Below are 17592 nucleotides of genomic sequence, written 5' to 3'. Positions count from 1 at the left end.
AGCACCAGAAAGCTTGGCATTTTTCACTGAAGTGTTTTGGTAAGGATTTTGATAAAATTGGCAATAAAATATTATTTTATTATGATACCTAAGATCATATCCTGAAAACCATTTATTCGGTTCTATTGACTTTTCAGTTTTGCATCATTTACTAAATGTGTCGTAATAAGAACATCATTTTAAAAACTTGAATTTCGTATAAATCGCTACCACATGGACGGAAAAATTACTAAATGAATGGTTTAAATACCGCATATTTTGAATTTATTTACCAGAATTATGTTTTTTTCCCCCAGAAATGTTATTATCATACAGTACGGTAATTTTACCAGAATTTTTTTCGTAAGGCTTCGAATGTGAACAACTCACAAGAGATTTTTCACATTTGTATTCAAAAAATTTATAAATTTTCCCAGCGCTCATTTTCATTCTTATCTTTTTATAGTTTTTATAAACTATAATCAAAACTCACGAAAAAAAATTTTTTTTGTAATTTTTGCACAGACTTACGGAAAAAGTTGAAAAGTTACAACGGAGAAATGTGGGATAAAAAATATTGAAGACAAGTTAGATTTTAATGATTTGTTTTCAATAATAAAATTTTAATTCTTCGCTTTTTTTCTTCTGCAATCGAACAAGTTTTAATATTTTCAGCCTTTTTTTTTCTCTCGGCAATGATTTTATTTTAATAATGGGTATATATATGTATCCTAAAATTAATCACTCTAGCTCCATATTGCGCTTGAAAAAAAAAAAAAAACTTTACCGACTCTTAAATTTTTATCTTATATTACAGTAATTATAAATATTGAATAACAAAAATAGCGGCAGCTATTTTACACCTAAGTAGTGTAAAAAAATATTTTTGATGTTTTACTACGTCAGGAACTTGGTTTTGCACCACTTTGGTGTAAAGATCGCCATTTTTGGTGGTAAGGTACAGTAACGTTTTTTACAGTTTAGCAAACGGAATTGATAACCGTTTGACAACCAAATGACTTAACCAAATCACAACTAAATACAGCCTTAAAGGCATGGGAAGAATGTGGGAAGACGACAGTGAGAAAACGAAAACCTTCTTTTGTCTGAAATTCGTCTTATGTTTTAAAAATCGTCATGGAAGCGTATTGTGTTTTCAACTCAAATTCAAATGAATACTTTGTTATGTTTTATGTATTCTTTTTATTAAAAATAAAATTGCCTATAAATAGCAGTCTTCTAAGATTATAACAATTGGAGCTGGCGTAAATAATTTAATTTGGTACCATTTTGATAATGAAATTTTTTTTCTTCTTTTAAATGCCGCTTTGTCAGCATTTTTAAAATAATAGCTTTTTTCTACTTTTTTTAGTTTTGCAAATTTAGCTGATTTCTAATGATTTACACCGATCCTATGCAAATTAGCTAAAATAATGAACGTCTTATTCGTTCCTTCAAATGTTTATTAATACTGTCTCATATTATGAGCTTTTCCCCTCATATGTGGAAAGATTATTTAAATTGATGATTGTAAACACGTAAATTAATGCAACAAATGATAATATTTTCTGATAGACAAAATATCGGAAATTTATGTACTTTATTCTTTAAAAAAATAAAACTAAAAGCAATAATTGGATGTTTTATTGGTGTGTTGTACAAAATACAAATCATATCTCGACATGCGATGCAAAATGCTTCATCTAGGGAAATGCAAATTGAGTAAATGTACTTAATGCATTTATTTGGTATGTATACAACTAATTCAGAATAATCTGATTTAAAACAAAATATTTCTTGGGAGTTAAAAACAAAATTTTCAAATCAGTTAATTTGATCTAAGGTAAAACTAATTTTTAATAATCTGATTGAAAACTAAGTATTCGAATTTATTTATTTCTATGAGGCAAATGCTGAATGTTAATAAATTTAAAAAAAAATATATGTATTGTTAGGCGATTATAATATGCAATCTCTCATAATAGCCGTTACAAGAGCTATCTTTTCTGACAGTAGTAGGGGGAGATAGTTTGCGTCCCTCCCCTTTTGATTGCGTGCGCCTACCAATCCAAGTGGGTGCCTCCAGATATGATTGCTTGGCTGAGTTATGGAACCATAAGCAGGCGCCCTCTTCATTGGTTCTTTCGGAGTTATGATTTTATGACGTCTCATAACATCGACCAATGGGAGAGTGCTCTATGAAATGAATGTGATTGGTGGAAAGTAAGAGTAAAATGTGAGTTATTTTTTTATTTTGATGGCTCAACTATGAGAAAGGGGCTGTCCACAAGTTTCTCTTACAGAAGATAAATATGACAGATTTGTCAGGGATAAATTTGATTTGAAAGTGTTGATCGGAACTTTAAAATTTGATCATAAAATTTTTTTTAATTATGATTTTTATAATGATAAATTTCCTTTGTTTTTTATTTTTAAAAGAAATAATAAATAAGCATTTATTGAAATATCGAAAATGGGGAGTCCGTAAATGATTATATATATTTGACACCTTTCTCATCTTTGTCTCAAAGGCTCGTACATTACTATATCCTTTCCCCCTTATTGCATCTATATGAAAATTACGCAATTGCACAGACATGCAATTGAAGCACAACGTTATTTATCATATTTCAAGTATTATTTTCAAACTCAATCCATGCCTTTTAATGACATTTGTAAGCAATAAATAATAAAATGCTCATTTATTTTGATGGAAAAAAAATTCGATCTGCTGATTTTAAATATTTTCATTTTAATCAAAATTAGGAGTGTCACCCTTCTAGTCGCCCTCTTCTATCCCTTTGTCACAAACTGTCGCAATTTCAGGAAACCTCTCCATCCTTCCAAGCTTGACATCGTTTGTGGATAACTGATAATTATGAGTCTGATAGATATGAGTGACTGATAATTAGATGTGTTTTCAATAAATAAACAAAGAGCAAATATCTTGACAGGCTGACGTGAAATATCCTCAGTGGTAGATGGATCATGGGTTAGAAACCCCTTGCCGTCAGTCTAACCGTGGGAGGTTCTTGTGTTCTTCCTCTCCATGTAGCGTAAATGCGAGTTAGCTCCATCGAAAAATCCTCCACGAAGGCAAATTTCTCCCAATGCTCGATCCAGAAGACAAGGGAACTCCTGCATCGAGTATTGGGAGAAATTTGCCTTCGTGGAGGACTTTTTGATGGAGCTAACTCGCATTTACGCTACATGGAGAGGAAGAACACAAGAACCTCCCACGGTTAGACTGACGGCAAGGGGTTTCTAACCCATGATCCGTCTACCACTGAGGATATTTCACTGAGGATTGAGTTCAAAATTACAAGGCTACGGAATTGAACATTAGTAGTCGTAAACCCATGAAATTGGGTCGGCTGTTCAACGACGGTTATAATAATAGTCTATCAATATAACGAAAAATGACCACAATAATCCACTTTCTTTTTTACTTATTTTTTTCCAACAGATAAAAGTCTTTTTCTTCATTTAATCAAAGAAACATTTGATTCTATATACGACTAAATATTATCAAAGATATGCAAACATGATTGGTATGCAAATATTTTTTTTTACTTAAAAAAAAATAATGAAAAATAACATACTGGTGTAAAATTACGGTACATTGCTAATTTACATATAATATGTTACTTTCATGAGATTTTCGTTCTGTGCTTTAGAACAAATTCTAATAGAATGTTTATTTTATACAGGGTGTTTAATAATCACCGCTGAAGTGTTCGATGCAGTGCGAGTTGTTGAAAATTTCTATAAATTAGAACCAGTATCATTTGTCTTAGAATGAACAATTTATCGTTCATAAAAACGAATTATTTCCAATTCTTTCCTGTGGCGCGAGTTTGTAATTTTGCGATTTGAGTACTCAGACCTAATTAGTATTAACTTAAACTCCCAGATGATGTTTAGACTCGAATTTAGGCTTCTATTAGGTAATTATTTGCCCTGAACTGACCATATTTACTGTTTGATTGTAGAATTTCCTAATGGTGATAGTAGGAGACGATTGAATTTCATCAGATATTCTTCTTTGTTCTCTGAATGCAACAAACGCTTACTTTATCCCCAGACTGCCACCTTCTTGTACAAACTTTTTGAATAACTCTATTAAAATTGAGGTCCTTTATAAAGATTAAGAAGAGAGATTTAAAGTTAAAATATTTTTGAACAATGTAAATCTGAAAAGGCTTTACGTTTCATTACGGCTTCAAAAACAAATAAAACTAACACAAAAAACTTGAAATTAACTGAAATAGCTAAATGTTTTCGCAAATTCGATAGTCTTTAATAAATAAGGAAGCAAAATTGAAAATCATCTTAAAAATTTGATTGGATTTTCCTGATTTAAAATAATAAAGGATTGGACTTGATTTAAAATAATAAAGTATTAGATGTATTTATAATGAAGGTTTTATTTAAAGGAGGATAAGTACAAAATTAGTTTTACTAAAATCTGAGATAACTTAATTTTTTTTGGAAAAAGTTTGAAGAAGTAATGCGGTGCTGACGTAACATTTAAAATTTTCATACATTATTTGGAAATTGTTTAAATAAATATTTGTTTTTTATGTAATATAATTATATTAGTTTATAATATAATATATATTCACATAAATTTCATAATATTATTTCGTTAATCGTTATATTATATTTCGCTCATATTGGCATTTAGCACCAGATTTACAACTAGTATTCTGGCTAGAGATAATCGATATTTAATCCATCAGTTATGAATAACTGTAAAAAAAATTTTTAAAAAATAAAGAAAAATAAACCGCTTTGTAATTACAAAGTTATTTTATAACTGTTGTAATTTTGAGTCACAACGGAGTCATCTACAAACAGTCTCAAATTCAACGCTAAAAACACGAAAAAAAGTTGGTATAACCTTCAAAAAAAAAAGTCACGGATAAAAATATTCAGCTAAAATTACCGTATAGTGCGATAATTACAATTAGTGTGTATGTGTTTTTTTAAAAGAAAAACAAAGTAATTATGGTTAATAAAACCAAAATGCATGGTATTTAAACCATTTGCTTGTTAATTATTCCAGTCATATGGTAGCGGTTAACTTGAAATTCTGGTTTCTAAAGTTATAATTCTTATTACCACAAATTTAGTAAGGAAATACGAAACTGAAGGTAAATTTAACCGAATAAATGGTTTTTATGTCATGCTCTAAGGTATCATCATAAAATTACCGAATTTCACCACGTATATTAAATTTTTATCGCATGTTATAAAACCTAATTTTACTGTCCCTTTAACCAAAATCATTACCAATGAACTTCTCAAAAAATCGGAATTAAAAAGAGCTTCTGGAAAAATTACCGAGCTTTTTGATGTTACAATAAAGCTAGAAATGAGGCGAATTTCACCATATTCTGGTAGTTTTGATCTTACCTTTTTTTCAGTGCTTTAAGGCTGTTCGTAGACTTGAAACAACGCGTTTTAGCAAAAAATTAGTTATTTTTATAATTGTTTAAGTTCGAAACATTTATTAATGACTGCTTCGTTACGGTTTTCTTAACTTAAGCAACCATCACCTGTGTTGAATATGAAGTTATACACAATTTTGTGAAAAAGTAATGCTTTTATAATCTAATTTTTCATTTTTAAAGAGTCACTTATACGCTACATTTACTTATACGATTCACACAAATTAGCAAAAAATGAGTATTTTTAATTGATTTTAGTAATTTTTAAATGGGCAGAAATATTGCACCAAATCGATGTGTTTGTAGAAAAATATGATAACTCTTTAAATATTTAAACTGTTTGTCCGTTGTAAAGCCTAGATAATTCCTAAATAATTCTTTTTTTCTTTTTGATAATCGAAGCTTTGCTTCGAGCTTAAAGCATTTTAACTGTAGCTATTTTTTAATTATTGTTATCATTAACGTGCAAAAGCAGCGTTAAACAAAAATGTATTTAAAAAAAAAATATTTTCCCGTTTTTGAGAAATTGTTTAAAATACGAAACAATATTTTCAGCGTACAAAATAATACACTGTACAAAATAATATTTTCAGCGTCGTTTAATTTAAAAAGATACTCTCGCCCTTTAAAAAAAAAAAAAAATTCTCTCCAGAAGTGAGGTCAATCTTCTCACCCCATCTTCATTCCTTCCTCTCTTCAGAAAGTTGACGAGGCGAAAAAAAGAAGCCGCGTCACATCTCAACTCAGGTGAGGACATGAACACTTCATCAAAGCACCCCCTCCCCATCCAACAATCCCAATAACAGACAGTCACGCACAATGCGTACAGACTCATCCCTCTACGCGATCCAATGACTCCAAGCATCACCCTCAACACCAACAGACAACTCAGGTGTGGGGGGTTCGAACCCGGGTATCGAAGATTATAATCTCTGGTCATGTCCCTTCCCATCTAGACAATGACAACACTGTATGTTCACCTTTTAATGCAACAGTTGTGTGAGGGAGGGGGCGAGGATTTAAGAAGCACGCATCGCTGGATGATGGGATTTCGAATCACATATCCCCTGTTTACCAGCTGCCCTTATGGTTCCATATGAGTTGGGATCATTTTTGTCCGGCAAATAGGTTTGTTTTTTCGATACACCCTTATGCCCTGACCTAGTTGAAACTCTGTATCTATTATTATCTTTGAGCAAACATGGATCTCCTGGAAGTTGATTTGATTTTAGAAAGCTATAAAAAATAGTCATGTAAATAAATATCTATGATGGATTGATCAATAGAACATTTTATGTGTTTGACAATTGATGTCGTTGATAGTTTCAGATTGATAAAGAACATAAATTTTTAAATAAGAAACTTGATTTGTTCAACAGCGATTTAAAATATCTTTTATATTTTAATATTATGTTGCATTATTTCGAACTATTTTTCAATCTTCTATGACTTTCTTTCAACTATTTTTCTTTTCAATTATTTAATAATTTACTTCATATCTTGAGTTCCTTGAATGTTATTAGGGGAAATATTCTTGTTTCTATTATTGCTGTATGTGTCTTATAAAAATTTTTGTGATAAAGAAATCTGTTTACGAAACTTTAGCTGTGTTGCTCCTTGCATGATTTTGTTATTAATTTATGCATTATATAACAAATATTAGTGACTGTAACATGGGTTTTTATATAGTCTTCATATGAAGTTATTATTAGCCACTTTGAATGTTGTGGCCTATTTCTTTTCAGCAATTTAGATTTAATGTATTTCACTTTATTTTAAAAATCATCGTTAGTACAGAGAAGAAGGTTGTGTTAATTTTATGTAATTACTACTAAAAGTTCCGATGGTCAAGCTTTTGATGAAACTTTTTGCTATTTGATAGGTGGAACGTAACGCGTATTTAAAATTAATGCAAAAGAAAACAATTATTTGAGCAACCATTTTACAAAGTGACGTATCACATTTCTCAAATAAGTGTCGACGTTCAGATGTAACAAATCATATTCTTTGGTTCGTAATCATGGTGAAATATTTAATTAGAACGAGCTCAAAAAATGCTCAATGTACTTCAGCTAAAAAAATGATTGATTGAGTTTGATTTATCGAAGTATTTGGTGAGGGAGGGGCGATTACTTCCGCCATTTCCTTCTCCAGCTTAAATCGTAATAGTTAGTAGTGTTGTGTGGCAGCATTGTATCCGGAACTTTATCATAGTTGAGTCCCAAACTATAACAAATAGCCCATTAGTACAGCTATAGTGTGACGTAAATTGAATTGAAACAAAAAATCACATGACTTTTAATTACCCACTCCAATACGTTCTTACTTTACTATTAATTTAGTTGCTATGAATGTACTATAAAAATTTGACTTTTTCAAGTTTAAAGCTGTTGAGGAAAATTGTGATTTTTACGTCTGTATTTTAGTTATCAAAAAAAGATTTCGTTTGCCAAGGAAAAATATCCAGGCAGTTATAAAAAGAAGATAATAGTAATAATTTTTTTATTTAAAACTCGTCATTTTAATTTTTTCTAAAAAGTCCAAGTATGTTACATTTTAGCGAAAAATATTATGCAGGTTTCAGTTTCCATATACAGTGAATTCGCGATAACTCGAATCTGATAGGACTGACGAAAAACTTCGACAAATCGGAAGTTCGACTTACCGTTAGTTTCGGTTTTGGACTTTCAAAATATTGTCGGATTATTTAATTAATGCTTATTAATTACAAATCTTCTAAATGCTTACAATATTTAAGATCATTTTTCTGACCAGCCATTTACGATAAGATCTGTTTGAAGCACTTTATGATACCCTGGTCCATCGGCTGCAACTTTGCTGTTGTGTTTGGCGGGAGAAACTGCAAGTTTACTGCTTTCAAATTAGATAGATCACAATGCGCTGTGCATTTATCCATAAAGAGTATCACTTTTCTTTTTTTAGCGAAGAATATCCGATTCAATTTTCTTGCATAGTCTTCAAATAAAACTGATGTCATGCAAAACTCTTTGTTAGACTTGTAATCCAAAGGATACGTTTTTATATTCTTGAAACATCGGGGATCCGATATCAAGTAAGGGCAATTTCTCTGTCCCAGACGCATTTCCTCCAACTAGGACAATCAAACATTCCTTGCTCATTTTACCCCCTGAACAGTTTTCATCCTCAAACATCCTAGTCTTATTTGGAAGACATTTAAAAAATAAACTAATTTCATCAATATTGAAAACATCATTTTAGCTGCATCCTTGAAGTAAATTTGGTAACGTTTCATTTAACCACTGTTCACATACTTCAAGAGGGACAGCTTTAGCCTCTCCATGAAGAGTGCGAAATACATTGTGTGTGTGTTGCGAAGGAAGGGGCAAGATATCAGCTGCTAGGTTTTTTTCTTGCTTTAAAAGATCCAAAAAAAAATCGAGTTAAAGGGAGTAAAATTCGAGTAATCGAGAATAATTAACATGAAATTGAAGATAAAAGGGTCGGGACCTCATAAAAAAATCGAGTTATAGCAATATTCGAGTTATCGTACTTCGAGTTATAGCGAATTGACTAAATATCTTTTTAAGTCATATAGGAACAAGAAAATGGGATATTTGTTTCCAAAACATACTTGTCAGAGGCATTGGAACGCATCCATTGTATTGTTAAGTTCTTATGAATTAATATGTCATGTAATTCTGACTATAGTAATATATATAGTTGGAAAAAAATTAGTAACTTGAGTTAAATTCTGCTCAAACCTTTTTTATATTTCTACCCGGAAATGGGAATGTATAGTCAGTGCCTGATTTATCATAAGGCCATAGCGGTTCAGACCAGGGGCCCCCCCTAATTGTTATAAATGATTTCTTTTTGTGCTTCTCCTCATAAATTGTCTATAAGAATTATGGATTAACAAAGGTTATAATAAATACAAGTTCACATTTACTAACATATCGTAATTTACTTATGTTACAAATAAGTTAGAGGCACTTCGTAAATAAACAGTAAGTAAATTTTGTTCAAAGTTACGAACAGGAGGCCCATGAAAACTCTGTGCCTACGTCCCCACATTTCTAGATTAGGCAATGAATTCAGTCATCTACATTTTATAAATTATCATTTCAATTATATCTTCTTCCATGAGCATAACTGTCTAGTACAGGCCAGAGCGATCTTAACAAGTCGTATCCGTATGGCTCGGTAGGTTTTTCCATCTGTTGATGCTTGCAGTTTTAAGATCTTTTTTCACAGAATCTACCCATCTGGGGTTCGGTTTTTCCTTTTTTCGGTTGCCAGTTACCATTCTAAAAGTCAGCTTTTTAACTTGGCCAGCCAGGTGGCCGAGCAGTCAGCGTATCTGACTGTGAAGCCAAAGGTTGCGGGTTCGAATCCCGCTCAGGGCATGGATGTTTCTTTCTCTCTCTCTGTTGTTTTCTGTTGAGCGATGTGTAAATGTGACCCACCCTATAAACGGTTGTTGTAGTTCTAGTTCATTTACGTCGCACTAGAGCTGCACAATGGGCTATGGGCGACGGTCTGGGGAACATCACTGAGGATGATCCGAAGACGGGTATCTGTGACAGTGTGGTGTGGGTAATGTTGCTCACCTCCGTGACTTATGCTCACAGGTGCGCACTGGGTAAAGTTAAATAAGCAACACTTCCTGCATCTTCCGAGGTGAAGAAAGAAAGTTCGGTGACTGCCGTAGAAGAAAAAAATTTATAAAATAAAATTAAATAAAAGAATAAAAAAAATGTCTTAACTGGACTACCGTTATCTTTCTATAGATGCGATTCACACATCTTATTCTATAGGATTTATTATCCGAAATTATATTTGGTTGTCTATCTTAAGTTTTCTGCAATACATGATTTTATTTAATAGCTCTGAAAATGGCTCTGAATATTTTTCTTTCATAAATTTGTAGTTTATTTTCATCAGTTTCCTTTAAACACTAACATTTTAAAGTAATACAAATATTGCTGCCATAAAGTAATACAGGTTTAGTTAGAGTATTATATAAATTAATTTTAGTTTTAATGGAATTAATTCATTTCAGTTAATTCTCAATTCAAAATAACTCTTATTAGTCATCGTTATCCTGTTCTGATTTCATTGTTAACTATAATAATTGTCTCTAGGTATTTGAACTGAATGATCACCTTCAAAAGTATAATCATAAGTCACGTGAAGTAAAATCTCAAAATTTCAATTATTCTACCTCTATAACTTTTAATTCCATCTCCTTCTAATGAATTTTTAGTTATGAATTAATATGTCATACTAAAATGATTATTATAATTTACATAATGCGAACATAATTAGTTACTTAGGAGGACGTCATACCATGAGAGAAATTTTTCATACCAAATTCTCTTTCATCTACCTTATTTAAAATTTAAAAGAAGGAAAGAATGAGTTCAGACAAACCTAGATTAAGTCATGAAGTTTCAATTGAAAAAAATTTCAAAATATCAAAATATGAACAAATTATTGGAAGAGAACTTCCCTGTTATGTAATTCTAAGCTATTAGCTCATAATTTATTTCCATTTTGATATTATAAACATTTCTTTTCCGTATTTAAAACTTCATAGCTTACTCTAGGCTTGTCTGAACTCACTTTCTCAATGCTTTAATTTTTAAATTAGTTATGGAGGTGAAAGAGAATTTGCAACAAAAAATTTCTCCCATGGTATGGCGTCCACTTAAGATAATCTTCCCACACGTTAACATATTTTCATTATTTTGCCTGAGCATGAAATATAGCCATCTGAAGCTTATAAATTATCACGACTAATTACCCTCTAGTACTTTTTATTTTAATCTCCTTAATGTATTTGTATTTATGAATTAATATATCATGTTTTGCTATAGATATTTATTGATATCTAACTCAGCTACTATTTGTTCTAGCATTTCTAATAATTCCATCAAATAAATATTTCTAATGAATTATAGTTATTTATCTCCTACTAATGAACTTGTATTTATGAATTAATACCTCGTATTATATATTTATTATTGGGATCTAGCTTAGTTACCTGAGTTACTATTTGGTTCAACGTTTTTGAGAATTCGATCGGGTAATGTGAATATAGTCATCAGGAGTTTATAAATTATCATTTTTATTATTCTCTAATAATTTTATCTCCTACTAATGAATTTGTATTTATGAATTATTACATCGTATTATATATTTATTTTTTGGATCTAACTTAGTTACCTGAGTTACTATTTCTTTTCACATTTTTAATAAGTCTATTGGGGAATGTGATTATAGTCATCAGGAGTTTATAAATTATCATTTCAATTATTCTCTTATAATTTTAATTTTATCTCCTAGTCAGGAATTTGTATTTAGGAATTGATACTTCGTATTATATATTTATTATTGGGATCTAACTTAGTCACCTGAGTTACTATTTGTTCTAACATTTTTAATAATTCTATCGGGCAATAGTCATCAGGAGTTTATAAATTATCATTTCTATTACTCTCTAATACTTTTAATTTCATCTCCTTCTAAAAGTGAAAATAGAATAGAATAATGAAAGCAGGAATGAAAAGACTTCGAGTCCTTTTTCATTTATATTTATTTATTTACTTCTTCCATTCATTTTTTTTTATTCTTTTACTTTCCTACCACCCCCAACCCTGCTCTGCAACTACCGTTAGTGAGTGAAAGAAAATGCTCTCATTAATATTTCATGACAATCAGCCGCTTGATTGGGCAAACGGACACATGGCCGGAAGATTCACCCAGTCACGAGAACAGGGGGTAGACGGGCGGGGGAAAAAATAGAGAAAATTAAAAAAAATAAAGGCGAAAAAAAAAAGGGGAGAGAGAATGAAGAAGCAGTTGTGGTGGGAGATGCGGAGGGAGACCAACAGTTTTCTTTCGGTCACTTTGGCATCGTTGTAGGACCTGTTTCTAATGAAATGAATGAAGTTGAAGATGGCAATGCCATCTACTGTTGTTTCTAGGAAGTATTTTGTATATTTTGTACAAATTTGAAGAAGCTCTAGAAATTTTATCTCTAAAAATAAATATTTAATTCTAGGCCTTCTTGAAAATCATAAAATCAAATTTTAAAATAAAAAATTTATATGTAGCTTACAATTAGTTTGTAATATTAATTTTAAAACGCTAGAATTTATTAAATGTTTCTAATATTTATGGGTATTATTTAAGAGTTTTAATGTCTTAATTTTTTTTTTAGTATTAGATAAAGAATTACAATTGAGTGTAGTTTATAATGAATAAATATTGCATGCATTTCTGTGTATTCTGATTTTAAACAAACATAAAATTCGAGAATTTTCAAATCGATTAAATAAATGCCAGATTTAAAAAAAATATAATTTTATATATATATATATATATATATATATATATATATATATATATATATATATATATATATATATATATATATATATATATATATATATATGTATATATATATAAAAGCAATAAAGGTTTTTAAATCAATCAGAACATTATGACTCTAAATTATAAAATTCCACTTTTTTTTAACAACTTTTTCAAATTATTGTAAGGCTCTCAAAAATTTATTGTCATATAATAATTATTTTAAAATATTATTTCACTTATTGTGTTAAACTATGTTGATGTATGACAACCTAATTTTTTTTAAATTTGCAAATGCGAACTTTTAAACGTTGAATCACTTTGAAGCTCGTTATGATATATTTGTGAGTAAAATTACTTTTTACTAACAAAATTCACACTTCTTGAATACGTTTATAATTCTTTAATTCAATGAATTTAGAAGCTCTAGGTTCCTTTTTTTTGAAGAATAATTGTTGCTTTTATAAGCATAAAAAGAAACATATTTTTTGTTTCAGTTATATCTTACTTTTATGTTGAAGAGCATAAATTAAATTGTAATATAAGTAGCTAATAGAAATTTAAAAAAGCAACTAAATTAAAATTGAAATGATAATAAAATGCAAATGTTAATCCACATGAATCCCATTGATACGTCATCATTATATTGATGCAGCATATTAAAAATTATTTTGTAGTACAATGACTCTAATGAATCCATTTATTTAACTATCTAAATACAACTTTTAATCTATTCATATAAATATTTAAAAATTGAGACATTTATTAGTTTAACATCGTGACTAATAACTAATAAGGAAAGCACAATTACAAGGAAGGTGCTGAAGGTTTCATTTGCTAATGCAATACACAAGTTTAAAAACAATCTGAACTTGCAATCACGAAGAGGGGTGCAGAACTTAGCATCACATTCAGTGATTTTGGCAAAACGGTTAGAGTTTATCACACAATGTTTAACATTTATTTAAAACAGGCTATTTTTTTTTGACTTAGAAATTTTTTAATTTGTAAATAATACGTTTATAAAATTTATTGTGTCTAGTTCAAAGTAATTATGTTATAATTAAGTAATTAAGTTATATATAAAAAAATCCGATTGTTACGTATATTGAGTCAATTAGTTCCATTCGTCTTGCAGATGAAGAGCTCCGTTGACTGAAAAAGGTTGCTTAAAAACTTTTTCTCCTCTCCATTAAAAAAAAGAAGAAAAAAAAACTGAAAGATTAAATTTAAAAGCTAAACAACATCTTTAGTAAAAATTTTTTCAAATTTCCTGATTAATCAACAATAAATCAACAGTTTAAATGTCGAATTCAAAAAACAATTTATTTTCGGAATTAAAACTCTTACAAGCAATCGTTAGAAAATAAAATTTCTAAGTATCCAAATAGTAATTCTTTCTACAGTATTTGGTGTAATTTTGTGATTATTTCCAAATTTTTTTAGCCCGAACTTAAATTTTTAATGATTTAAATCTCTGTCACCAAATTTAGACGGAAAAAATATTTAATTTAAACTATTTTATATTTAAAAAGGAAACTAACTGCATAAAAAAATCCAGTTGGAGTTTCGAGTGTGGCTTCAGGAATTTGTCTTATTTAATGAAGTGAATTTTATTGTACAATGTATGGGATTTTGAATATTACGGATATTTTCTGTAATTACTTTTAATGTATATTTTGTAACTCCTTGTTAAATATTATACATTAATTAAGGAAAAAATATTATTAAAACAAAGAAGGAAGAAAAACAATGAAATTTTAAATTTAGCGAATCACTACTGAGGAAAGGCAAATGTATAAAACATCAAATTCTGTTTGATTGCCAGAGGAAACAGAGACGAATGGAAAGTCGGTTCACCTTTTCATCAGGCAATTAACTGGCTTGTATGCTTTTTACATCGTCTTCCTTTTAAATAACTTTTCCCTTGCGGTTGATAATTATTATATTTTTTAAAATCTAATTAACGTTTCGTGGTAAATAATAATTTTTAAATTGGCAATAAAATGATAAAAAAATTTGAAAAAATATTGTTTGTATAGAAGAGGATAAATTAAACTGAGCAGCACGTAGCAATTAAACATTCAATAAAAAAAACAATTAAATAGACATTTTTAATATGCATTTTAAAATTTAAATAGTTAATTAGCAATCTAAATGGGCGACAGGGGACGTAGAGCAGAACTCTTTACCTATAGCAACACTTTACCTATAACAACACTTTAGTCGTGAAAGAAGGAAGTGTAGTTTGTCTATGGTAAGAACTCTCCCCGCCACATAGTCTGAGGCCGTCTGCCGCAATGGAAACAAGAATGGCGCAATAGACCGAAGAAAAAAATTCCCGTTCTCTCTGTGACCCGAGTCAAAACCTTTCCTAAACAATGACCCACAACCCCTAAATGAAATAGTCATACCTCGTTACCATAATCACAGCCACTGTTCCAGACGAATGGGCAAGTCTCTTCTAAACTGTCAGATGTGGCGTAGAAGGTTAAATTACACTCTATAACAAAACAATCGATGCACCAAGAAGGATTTGTCCGATTGAAACGAAAATTGCTGGATACGAAGACAATGTACAGAATAGTAAATTATCATAATTTCAGAACAATTGAATATTTTATTGCAGAGTTACAGTAACAAGTTCAATAAGGTGTTGACCTGCCTCTAGCCTGGATACGAGCTGCCACACGGCGTGGCATAGACCGATAAAGCTCCCGGATGGTCTCTTGCTGTATTTCCTGCCAAATTCGATCCAATTGTCGAACGAGGTCATCAACATTCCGTGCCAGATGCAACCGCCTTCCCATCATATCCTAGACATGCTCGATGGGAGAGAGATCTGGTGATCTGGCAGGCCAAGGAAGAGTTTGACCAGCTTGCAGACAGTTCATAGCAACACGTGCCGTATGTGGTCTGGCATTGTCCTGCTGAAAAACTAGCCCAGGGTGCTGCAAAAGGAACGGTAGCAAAACAGGTCTTAGGATGTCGTCGACGTACCGCTGCGCAGTAAGTGTGCCTCTATTGACGACCAAAGAGGTCCGGCTGTCAAAGGAAATGGCACCCCAGACCAAAATGCCCTGTTGAGGGCTGGTGTGGCGTGCAATAGTGAAGGCAGGATCCCCTCTCTGCCCTGTGCGTCTCCAAACACGTCTTCGATGATCTTCAGGACGCAGTTGGAAGTGGGATTCGTCGCTAAAGACTATACGTCCCCAGTCGGCATCATTCCAGCCATATCTGTTCAAAGCATTCATGCATACGAAATTTCAAAGCAATCGGATGATTGCTTCTTGGGGCGTCGATTTTTTTGCTATAGAGTGTAGTCGTGCCATCTAGTGTGCGAGATGGAGAGCACTAGAATGCGTTATCCATTAGTTTTCATCTGATCTTAATTCGACATAGTCCATAGTCTAGTTTTACCAATTAAAGCTTTATCCTCTGAACTTAGCGGTGGCTCAGCAAGGGATTTTGCCCATAGCCACTGAGAAATAAGGCCGTTGAGATCACCAAGGTCTTTAAGTGACGTCACATACAATGGTGTAGAGCTGACAAGTGATAAGCCGCCAATTTCAAATATTCGTCATTCCTTAGACAACATGCCCGTTCGTTCGTCGGATACGTGATTCGTTATAATATTATTATAAATATATATATACCATTATAATACAACTTTTAACAATGCCACATGCATGTGCAGTTCCGAAATGTAAAGGGAATTACAAAAAATCGGCCTAAAGTCTCAGTTTTTAAGCTCCCCAAAAGTGAGGATATGAAACGAGAATATATTAACGCCATTAGACGAGACAGTTATCAAATAACTGTTAATAATCGAGTAGGTGTTATTTATCTTTTATATTTTAATATTCGTTGTTGCAATTCTTAAAATAAGCTTTTTAATTAGATAATAAAAGAAGTTGTATTTAAAATTTACGATGTTTTGGGTTTTGCTCATTCTTAGCGATTATATTATAAAACTAGCAAACCATTCGTATACTTTTGCAAAACATTTAGACGTGAAATAAAACCAATAGAAATATAATTTTTCTTGTTTAAATATATATATGAACAAATATCAGATGTCATTAAAGAGTTGACGTTTGTATGGTTTAAAAAAACTAGTAAAAAAAAGTAGTTTAGTTGTATTTCTGAAAGAAAGAAAAATTAATAATAATGTTGATTGACACTTGAAGTTTATTTATTCTGAATGATGACTTACTTTTATATGAGTGAGATTTCATAAATATTTATACTTGAAAACAAAAAAACTCAGATACAATAAATGATATTAATGAAAAAGGAATTTAATTCATTGTTAGCCATTTTAATTTTTGCACGTTATAAATTTAGATGAATATTAATAAAACTGTTGTTCATGCTTTGTATGATATGATTCTTAAGATAATGTCTTAAATAATTTTTTACTGCTTTATAATTAGTTACCATATTTTTGTAATGTAATTTTAAAATTTTTAATGTTAAAAGTGATTGTTAAAAGTGCTGAAATAAATAAATAAATAAATAAATAAATATATATATATATATATATATATATATATATATATATATATATATATATATATATATTTCGAAGCGAAAAGCAAAATTTGAGTTTGAGTGCTTTTCGCTTAAACTTGAGTGATTTATTTATTATTTAATTGCGTGCGAGCTATAAGCTGGAATTTCTATAGTTTTATTTTAAACAGCAAACGATAATAAATCTAAATAAAATTGTTATGTTTTGTGATCTAAATAGATTATGTCTTCGCTTTTATTTTACGTTTAATTTTTTTCTGGAGAATAT

The sequence above is a fragment of the Parasteatoda tepidariorum genome, chromosome 3 (genome assembly GCF_982258835.1).
Source record: "Parasteatoda tepidariorum strain Cologne lab strain chromosome 3, Ptep-v5.0, whole genome shotgun sequence".
In the NCBI taxonomy this organism is placed as follows: domain Eukaryota; kingdom Metazoa; phylum Arthropoda; class Arachnida; order Araneae; family Theridiidae; genus Parasteatoda; species Parasteatoda tepidariorum.
The sequence above is the reverse complement of the archived record's forward strand: the minus strand, read 5'-3'. Positions refer to the sequence as shown.